The 8,609-nt window shown below is 42.3% G+C and overlaps 2 non-coding genes across 2 annotated transcripts; both read left to right on the top strand.

The window, feature by feature from the left end:
* Positions 1–3,300: 3,300 nt before the first annotated feature.
* trnak-cuu (transfer RNA lysine (anticodon CUU)) lies at positions 3,301–3,373 on the top strand. The gene has a single exon. It is a non-coding gene; the product is annotated as a tRNA-Lys (tRNA).
* A 1,941-nt stretch (positions 3,374–5,314) lies between these two features.
* Positions 5,315–5,387, top strand: trnak-cuu (transfer RNA lysine (anticodon CUU)). The gene has a single exon. It is a non-coding gene; the product is annotated as a tRNA-Lys (tRNA).
* Positions 5,388–8,609: the final 3,222 nt, after the last annotated feature.

Genomic DNA, 8,609 nt, shown 5'->3' on the forward strand with positions numbered 1-8,609 from the left:
TGGCAGGATTATTATAGTTAACTGAAACTAAAACTGTAACAAGACAATCCACTCTGAAACGAAACTTAATTTAAAAAACAAAATAAAAACTTCAAATAAACATAAAAAGCCAAACTAATAAAACAACTTAAACAAAATAGAAAATACAATATTAAAATAACTGGGCCCTAGCCATCAGACTTGCCTCTTCCCGTTGATTTTTTTATAGGCTTTCATTTCATGTCCCTCCTCCCCTGTAATTTTCCCAGATTTCACTAATTATTTCACAGCAAATTTCATTAAAATTCCTTTTTAATCTAAAATCCATGAAATGAAATTCATGCTTTGAAATAGTCGTGTCATTTGTTTTATAATGCTTTTTTTTTTAACACCCTCTTAAAAATACAAAAAGTCATGGACATTTTAGCTCGTATAAAATGTAAATCTGAAGGAGACTGCACATTCAGAATGTAGAGTTACCTGGCCTGTAGCATATGTGGAAAATTTGGACAAAATTGTTATAGCACAATATCCTGTGCTTGACCAGTCTATTTTTTAATAGCTGAAATGATAAAAACATGAAAAATCATACTTCTTTTTAATGTTGTTACTACCATGAAATGTCACTGAATCGTTGCTGTGACCCAGTGCTGATATTTCTCCCTAAGAAAGGAAGGAATGTGTAATGACCTGTTAGTTTGTTTATCATGTTCAAATTTTGTGATATAGTAGAAACCAATAGTAGCTTGAGTCGGGGCCACATCAAATGTGAAAACCACTCAAAGTTTTATATTACCCACAATTTTCTTTGTCTTCAAACGTCACAATGACATACTAAGCTTTGGATTACTTTGGTTAAGTTTTAAAGCCAACTCTTCTCCAATCTGATAGTTAAACACAGAAAAATACACCATTTTAGTATGTAATCCAACATAGATCAGAGGTCACGGCCACATTTATGTGGAAATATAAAAGCAGGCTGATGTCGTCATATTGTAATAAAAACGTAATAAATCCAGTTTTATTATAGCTCTTACCCTGTGGAGAGAGTTATACTGTGTGAGTGCTCTTGTTCTGATAGTTACAGATGAAATGATAAAATCATGGAAAAATTGCCTTTTTTTCCCCTTTTTCTTGTTTTTTTTTTTTTGTTGTTGTTTGTTTGTTCACAGTGTTACTACCTTGAAATGGCACCCTGCTGATATTATTTATCTTGTGGCAGTTAGTGGAGTTAGGTTAATTGGTTATTCTAAATTGCCCATAGGTGTGAATGTGAATGCGAATGGTTGTCTGTCTGTATGTGTTAGCCCTGCGACAGACTGGCGACCTGTCCAGGGTGTACCCCAGCTCTCGCCCTATGACAGCTGGGATAGGCAGAAGAGAGTGGATGTATGGAAAAGCTGGTAATGGACAGTAAAAGGATACAGCTGGTTACAGACTCATGCAGTAAAGAGGATGTATTTTGTCTCACAAGACAACCAGTGTACTTACTTTCAGTTCTATGTCCACTATCACCCCAGTGTCCGCGCCCGGCTAAGTCGGAAAGGCATGAGTCTGGGTTCGAGCCCCACGTTGGGTGTTAGTGTTTTGTGCTATGACCTTAAATCATTCACAAGTATGATGCTACGAAGCTACAATGATCTACTGTGAAGTCTGGCTTATAGTGGAAGCAGGAACAAGTTCTGGTTCTTCCAGTCTGCAGAGTGTAATTAATCCCGATCCATAAATAAGGCTGTTTTTTTTCATCGGAAGGCCAGTGGTTCATTCCAAAATCCTCTACTCTATATGTTGACGTATCCTTGAGTAAGTTACTGTATCTCGAGTGCCTCTGATCACCTGCACTGTAAATGCTTTTTTGTTTCTTTAGTATTGCAGATTCAGAAGAATTATTACTTTACATTATTGTTAAGCACTTTGTGATTTGTATCTTTGAAACGCGCCGTGTGAATACGTTTTACCTACTTGTGTGTAAGAAACCTAAAAAAAAAAGAGTAGACTTTTATTTTGAAGGACAAATCGGAAGTGGTTTCTCAGTACGCCAGATTGCAGCTTGGCGGTCATCGGGTTAGACGGACGCTGCCTTGGAAACGACATAAATCCGGTCCACGCGAGCAGGGACCCAGATTTCTCCACTTCAAAGGCTTCCGCTCCTCTGCCCGCTCCGCCTCTTCTCCATCCAACCATCCATCCTCCCTCCGGCCCGAGCCTCCAACACGGTCGTTCCGAAATGAAATGCGGAGCAGGGTGAGAAGGAGAAACGGTGAGAAGCGTTTAAATAACCGAGAGAGGAGAAGCGGAGAGGAGAAGGTGACGGGAGAGCCCGAAGCCAGGTAAGAGGGGGCGTCTAAAAATCGGTTTTGCGTTTGACAGCGATGGTGTGGACACATGCCCGCTCCCCTTGGTTGCTGGTACACGGGGGAAAGGGAAAGGGAGGGCGCATTTGTTGTTGTTGTTGTTGTTGTTGTTGCATCACGGAGCTGCACGCGCAGAAAACACGAAGCCCTTTGATAATCGAGAGGAAAGAGCTGCATGCTTCTTTAGGACGGCCGGGTTTCACACCATTTTCTCCCTCCTGTAATCCCTCCATCTCTCCCAGTGCGGTTGGTCAGGTGCCTCTCCTCCCCTCTCTCTCTCTCACTGGCTGCAACAAAATGTCAGCAGTTGGGAGAATCTGTTGTGGGATTTGGCTGCAAACTAGCTTGTGGCGGCTAGAAAAAAAGAGCAGTGGGGCTTATGCAGGAGGTGTGCAGGGTGTGGGGGGATTAGCGTGCGCAGAGGATCCACTTTGTCTCTACGTGTCTGTCCCCCCCGTTTTTCTGTCTCTGCGTACCTGACTTTGGAATTTTTGGAATTCCTGCAGATATTTTAATACGTCCATACTGACTTAAATTGGCCATTAAGCTGTGCTTTCATGTCTTTAACCGTGAAACAGGCCTCAGTCAGATCAAAAAGATTCCAGATGAGTAAGTTTTTATTATTGTGGCTCCTCTCTTGCTGCTTCTGCTCCCGAGGATGCTCCTGTTGCTCCTGTGTTTAATTTAATTAATTAATTCATTTCATATTCCCAGTATGGAGGCCTGCTGCAATGTGAATCCAGCCAACTCAGCCACCTGGAGGGATTTGTGCACATTATTGGCTCTCTACCATGTTTTATTTAAGCAAGAGGCAGGGGATAATGGTCCAAAAAATGGGGTGGGGCAAAGGAATTAAACACTTGTCTGGTTGTCATCCAAATCTTTATTATTTATTCAGTAAAATTTAATCTGTTGTTTATTTGTATCTATATGTTCCCAACAGGCAAAAGTGGTTAATCTTTTGTAAGCCCGGCTAGCTCAGTCGGTAGAGCATGAGACTCTTAATCTCAGGGTCGTGGGTTCGAGCCCCACGTTGGGCGCTGCACTTTTAAGACAGAACCTATTATGGATGGTTTACAGTTTAATGCCCCTTTTCCATTTATACCTCCTTGATTTACTCAACTGGTTTACCATTACAATTAAGTAATGGTTGTTGTCAAAGCAACATAGCCCAGCGTCCTGTGACATAATTGGTACGAGTCATGAACGCTTCAACAAATGTGGACGTCGAGGCAACAATATACCTGCTGCTCGGTCTGTGGCTTTTCATGTATCTACCACATCGTGTTTTTGTTTTTGTAGCCATTTTCCTCATTGCCGGGTTTCAGAAATGGATGTTTTGATTTTTTGTGAATGAGACACTCTAATCACTCATTGAGTGACGCCACTTACCAGCCAATCGGTGGCCTGCATGACCTGCTCGGATTGCTTGGAAGCCCGGGCAAGCAGGCACCATTTAGTACAAAGTACTATGACCAAATGGAAAACCCTTAAAATCGTGGCGATCTGAGTAAGTACTAATGGAAAAGGGGCTCAGCAAACTACAAGTAATTACTATAAAGTCTGGCTTATGTGCAATCTGTTACTCAGAAGGTAGAATAGGCCACACTCCTACCACTTTGCAGAGGAGAAGCTTCCTTTGGCGTAACACCGAGTCCTGATGCATCAAGTGGAAGGTCTTATCGTTCAGGGCATAGAGGAGGTTGTTTCCTCCTTGACAAGGGTTGGTGGTTCAATCCTCAGATGATGACAGTAGCTTTAGACCTCTCTAAACACTTGGTTTCAGATTTCTTTTTTTACCAATAACTCTATATGATGTCAGTGAGTGCAGAGCACCGAAGCCCCACTCACCTCTAGTACAAACCTTCTGTTTACATTAAGCAGCCAATCAGAATAACAGCTTTATCTGCATGGATTGGATAGGATCTTAAAGTGAGGCCTCTACCAGTGTAAGCGATCCAGGAAGTGGAATGACTTCAAGATTTGGCCACTGAAAATAAGTGCTCTGTTATGAACTAATGTACTGAGTCCAGTTCTGTGAATCCTTTCAAGTCTAGACTCCAGCCTGGGTGAACAGTGATTAGATAATAGGCTTCTTTTATGTGCGTTTGTGTAGCTGCTGTATTCATTGGAGACGGTGCTCAGAGAGGCTTGCGCTGATTTCTTACATAAGCGAATCATCGAGGAATAAGGGCGAAGAGCGGTGAGCACTAAATAAGCATAAACGCTCCAACAGGGGACACACAGCACAACACACACACACAGATGCCTAACTGTACACACATAAACACATTCGTACACTCGTACACAGAGTTACTTCAGGGCTTGAAGCAAAGACAAAGGAGGGGCGATGCTGTGCTGGGTGACAAAGGCATGCGCTCTGCTGTGGCCACAAAGGCTAGTTTTCTGGTTTTCAAGGGCTTTTTACATGCATAATCCCCCCTTTCCCCCAAAGGTATTTTTAGTCCACTTACAGTTACTGATGCCCTGACTACAGCCAATTAGACAACACTTGTGAAAATACATTATTAATGTGTACAGGCACTAAACTAAGGTCTGTTTTGAGGAAGTTATTTCCTAAGTGTTTTTACTTAATGCATTATGGTGCTATTACTTATTAGCCTATTACTTAGCAACATCCATTAAGACTTGTTGAGCTTATCTAGCAAAAATCCATCCGCCCATCCTTACACAGTGTTTTGTACTATTTATTTGTTTGTAGATCCACTAATTATTTTGTCATTCTTAGAACTTTGGTGTGTTAGAACCTTTGTTTTCTTTCTTTTTTTTACATGGGAACTGAGCCAGACTTGCATTTTCTTCTCTTGAGTAATGAATTAAAATTCCTGCAGTGATTCAAATATCTAATCAGCCTCCTGGCAGTAAATTGATGCATCTATTCATGTCGATGTGGTCAAGATGATGACCTGCTTATATGGTATGTTGTACCCCTGGAAATGAAAGTAGTTTAGGTTGTGTAAGCCCGGCTAGCTCAGTCGGTAGAGCATGAGACTCTTAATCTCAGGGTCGTGGGTTCGAGCCCCACGTTGGGCGATTCTCTTTTAAGACAGAACTTACATCAGTTTACTGTCATGTAAGCTGCTGAAAAACAAGCTTTGGGCATCATACTGAATCTTGGTGTGGAGGTTGTCTCCTAATTGTGAAGGTTTTTGGTTGAATCCTCAGATTCTGTAGTCTGCATGTTGACAAATTCTTGACAGCCAATGAATCCTCTGAATGTGAACTTTTGGTTAATAAAGCTTGTGTGTGTGAGTGAGGCTAGTGGTAAGAAGTCATTGCAAGAGCTCCTATCAAGTACCAGTCATTTACCACTAAGCCACCAGCTTGTATTAATGTATTAATCTGCACACTGGATGAACTGTGGATTACACAGTGTGCAGATTAATACATTCTGACTAACAGCTTTCACAATTAGGCAGACTTTATAGCAATTATCTGTACTAGACCGTAAAGTCCTAAAACACTAACGCCCAACGTGGGGCTTGAACCCACGACCCTGAGATTAAGAGTCTCATGCTCTACTGACTGAGCTAGCCGGGCTTGCACCGCTGGATGAGTTTTTGAAACACCACTGGCTACTTGAATATTGTCCAGCAGGATAACACACCATGGCCCAGAGCTCAAATCACCTCAGACTGGTTCACTATACTTAAATGGCCTCCACGGTCACCAAACCTCAATCCAATAAAGCGGGAGACTGAACAGGAGATTCTCGTCATGAATCCTGAATCATGTCAATATTTACCAAAATCTCTGAGTCTCGATTTCCACTGCAGCTTTTGGAAGATAGAGTCTGAATTTGGCATGAAACAACATGAAAGCACGGCTCCATCCTGCCCTGTATGGTTCAGGATGATGGTGGTGTCATGGATCCTTTAAACACCACAGCCTTCCTGAGTGTTGTTCCTGACCGTGTTCCAGCATGTGACCAGCAGAATAACACACACAGTAAAATTACTGGAACACATCTTTCCTTTAATCTCATAAAAGAAACAAGTTAGTTCGACTCGTCCTTTATCCACGCTTTGTGATGAAGGCTGTGTTTATGTTCAGCACCAGGCCTGTTTATGAGCGTTCTTTTCAGAACAAGGATCAAATATAGCTTCAGCCCTTTGTTTGTGCCTCACTCCTCTGAGTTTCTGGTCTTTTAGAGACCTCACGGCCCCCTAGATTCAAATGAAGGTTGTTGTCTAAAAGTCACATATGAGTGCTTATTAGCTCTGATTCAGTGATGTTGATGCTTGAACTCTCAGTTTCATCCCTGCAGAAATAAATGGGTAGCTTCCAGCCGGAAACAGCCTTCCATCTTAGATGAGTTGTGCGTGTTTTTTTTCTGACTTTGTGAGAGATTTAACCCTCAGTCTCCCACGTTTGCCTCAGAGGATGATTAGGATTCCATCAGGAAGTGCCGTGTTTTCACCAAAATCTGTATTTCAGGAGTCAGCCGTTCAGGGGATCCTCTTTTTTTCTCCAGTAGAAGGCACATTATTCATTTTCCAGACATGCATTTGCTGTTCTTTCCTCCCTGAGGGGCCTGTTCTGGTATTGAACCTCCAGCCTGTTTCTCTGCCTCTGAACCAGAGCTGGTCAGCTTTAAACATTTCCAGGTGACAGGAAGTGGGGATTTTATTGTATTATTGCAACAGATCTCTGCCTTCCTCGGATTTTCCCTCCAACACGTGTTCAGTTGTGGTTAATGGTTTGAATTACTTCTGAAGATACACAGCAGGCTCTTCAGGGTGCACTCACGCTGAGTGATGTGGCCGCTTAGAGGTGGACTCTTGGGCTTTTTTGTTGTTTGAATAACCATCTGACATGCTGAATAGGATCTGTCTGTCGTGAATTTTCCATGCTCTGTTCTTACTTAAAGGTGGTTGTATCATATTCGCTTAGAGCCACTGCCCCATTTACTTCTCATGAGTGTCTTATTTTTGTCTTAAAACATAAACAGAGCTCTGCTCAAATATGTTTTTTAAATATTCACTTGGCAACTTAAAAGAAAGCAGTGTTTTCCATTAGGTTGTAGTACCTGGTACCAGGTACTTTTTTAGTGCCTGCTTGCCCGGGTTTCCAAGCGATCCGAGCAGCTACTAAAATGTGCCATCGTCAGACTGCATCCCACTGATTAGCTGGTAAGTAGCGTCACTCGATGAGTCATGAGACCATCTCGTTCATAAAAGTTAAAACCACCATTGTTGAAACCCAGCAATGAGAAATATGGCTACAAAAACCAACACCCTGATCCCCGAGTCTAATGAAAAGCCACAGACCGAGCAGCAGGTATATTTTTGCCTCAACGTCCACTTTTTGTAGCGTTAGTGTTGCATATTAATTACGGCGCAGGACGCTTGGACGCATTGCTACAATGGCGATCACGCACGTTAGGTAGTACTGGATTATAATGGAAAACCAGTTGATCCGAGTCGATTCGTGGCGATCAGTGGCGAGCCAATAAGAGTAGGTACTAATGGAAAAGGGCCTTTAGACTGCGTTGCTATAACAACCCTACCCACATTGAGGTGGTACTCAGTTGTAATGGAAAATGATCAAAACAGAGTCGAGTCTAGTTAAGTAGGCGCTAGTAGGGTGAATATGAGTGTGACCTGTCCTCGTGCACCCCACCTCTCACGCTATAATAGCCGGGATAGGCTCCAACTGGAATTGAGTAAGCAGAAGAAGATGGATGGATCAATGACTGCATGTCGAATATGTACCAAGCCTAAAGTGGTTGAAAGTAAATTTTTTAGTTGATTTGCATGTTATAGATGTTGTTCTTTATATCTTTCTGCTGTTTTCTGTGTGTACAAACCTCACATTCCCCGTTTCTTACTTGATTTCTCCTGCTGGCTGCACTGTCAGAGTCCATTTATTATTAACTTACTTCTGGTGCACCGTTCTTTAGGGAAATTATTTCAGATTGTTGGCAGGAAATATTTACTTTTTGTCTCTCTCAGCTGGATGCGTTTCCAGGCCGTGTTTTCCCTCAGAATCTGCAGAATGTGATATTGTTTTCTCACCCGGTCGTCAGGACCTGAGTGCTTCTGTTCTCAGTGGGAAGAGCCACTGCATTCATTTATGCACGGCTCTCTGAAGGTTTTAAACAGGTTGTGGTCTGGATCGTTGCAACACCTTGAAATGTTTTCTTTTTCAGTCATTCTGTTGTAGATCTGCTGGGATCGTTGTCCTGTTGCATGACCCAGTTTTAGAGTGTGAGATGTTGCCCTTGGGTTGTTTGATTATTGAGGGTTTCTCTCT

Source organism: Mchenga conophoros, linkage group LG3 (genome assembly GCF_057382185.1).
Source record: "Mchenga conophoros isolate Kocher_MC1m ecotype Shallow Benthic linkage group LG3, M_conophoros_male_GT1.1, whole genome shotgun sequence".
In the NCBI taxonomy this organism is placed as follows: domain Eukaryota; kingdom Metazoa; phylum Chordata; class Actinopteri; order Cichliformes; family Cichlidae; genus Mchenga; species Mchenga conophoros.